Source organism: Numenius arquata, chromosome 1, assembly GCF_964106895.1.
Source record: "Numenius arquata chromosome 1, bNumArq3.hap1.1, whole genome shotgun sequence".
NCBI lineage: Eukaryota > Metazoa > Chordata > Aves > Charadriiformes > Scolopacidae > Numenius > Numenius arquata.
In genome coordinates, this window is record NC_133576.1 from 58,043,942 (window position 1) to 58,046,085 (window position 2,144).

Sequence of the window (2,144 nt, forward strand, 5' to 3'; positions counted from 1 at the left end):
ACTTTTCTAGTGCTCCACTCTCATTACCTATCTAAGAAATAAGACCCCTAAGTGAGGTAGTTCAAAATGGTAGGCAGATGATACCGATTAACTGCAAACTGGAATATAAAGGAATGAAAATAATTTTTCTTTAAGTTGCTTACCTACAGCATATATCTCATTGCTGTAACATCCCCAAACCTTAGTACTTTAGCTGAACGTTTAAGATAAATAATTCAACTCTATATGGTCTTCCCGCGTACGGTGCAGTAACAGAAAAAGGGAATGGTGAAGCCGGAAACAATCAAATAATGTAATTAGTCATGCCAGCCATCTTCAGATCTGTTGTTAAGATTAACATTTCCATTAAAGCAAAGCTTTCATTTCAAAGCAATTCATCTTAAAAGCTGTGCTATGAATCAAAAAACACCATTCAGAATTGTCAAAACATAAAACCACTAAAAAAGCATAGCAGGATGTTGGAAGAACAGAAATAAAAAGACAATGTTTATATTAAAAAAAACTCAGCCACATGCATTAGCCCCAAATATGTGTCTCACCCTCTATGCTGAGATGCCCACCCTCCTCTCATATTTTATCTCTGACAGCTTTCGCCCCTGACCCTTTCCCTGGTTCAGCACTCCTTGCCCCAGCTTGATGCACAAGCAACAGCATACCATGCCCTACCTCTCCCTCCCATGCAGCCTCCCGTGGCCCCCCAGGCCTGTGTAGATCCCCACAGACATTTGCATGACCCCAAATGCTGCTTTCCCTCAAACAGATGCACAGCTCCCCGGATAGACAGGGATGCGATCTGCCAGCCAGCTTCCAGTGATTGGACCAGGCAACGCCAGCAAGCATCGGTGCCAGAGCCTCTGGCTGGCCAGAGACCTTAATTTCTTTCTCCCCTCTCCCCACATGTCCACACCCCACGTTTCTTACTCCTTAAGTTCAGGTAAGCTCAAACTGGAGCTGCAGAGGGGTCCCTGCCGGGGCTGGGCCAGCTCCACCAGGGAAAGGGCGAGGAGATGTCACTTGGACTCTCAGAGGCATCACCCACTGAACTACCACAAATATAAGGAGAGAGGAGAGGATTTTTTTTCAGACCTTACTTTATTTTAAAACCCCTTTATTTGATACATATCAGATCAGCATTTTACAAATGTCAGTGTCCAAGTTGAGACTCCTCTGTTATAGTTATGTAGCTTCAGACGTATTTGGTATCTCTAGACTTACTGAAGTTAGCATTAATTTGTGTAGTGCTATGCACATTTGAAAGTTGGGTGCTCTTATTTGAGAACTCAGTGATAATACCAGGGGACAAATTTCAGCTCCTCAGCAGTAAGAAATTTTGCTAAGCAATTATATTAATAGCATTTTGAGTTCTCTAAAAATCTTTGCTCTGCTCTTCACGTTTTATAGAGATCAGCAAATTTACCATTTACTATTGCAATGACTATGGAATCCTGCATAAAACTTTATTTTCTCCATTTTTACCTGTAGTAGGAAGCAATAACACTCTAGTAAACACCTCATATGTTGCTAAATTGCAGGCCTCTTAGATATGTAGCTTAGAATAAATTCCAAATCAAGTATACACCCTGAGGGCTCAAACTGAAGTCAATAGTACTGGTAAGCAAACTGATATATTTTACCAGTAGTAATTTCTAAATAATTGAAAGCAAGACTATAGCTATTTATGTTGCTGTCACTTGCAGCAATTCTAAATTTGAATTCAGGTGTCAGCTTTAAGTGATTACAAAGAAAAAACACATTCAGATGAGTTATGAAAATCAGAAAACCCAACAAGCATATATTTTCCTGTTTACATTTCCAGCTAAGGCCAAAACAATGACAGCTTGGAAGCACTGAAGGAGTGTACACAATTGGTATATATATCTCAATGTCTGAGAAGTCCTTTGAGACAATGCTAAAAAATGAATTATATTATTCCACAGCATCCTTCCAAATTCTGTCACCCGCTGAGTCTCACAAAAGCTTTCTCCATACACATCTTGGTTAACTCCCTGATTAAATGAGAAGAACGCTAATATACAGAATAATAGGAGTGGCTACTGTCTGGCAAATTTCAGATTTAGCTCTCGTACAGAAGACAGGTGATATGGAACCAGTATGCACAGTCATCTGTTTATGAATCTTCTTTT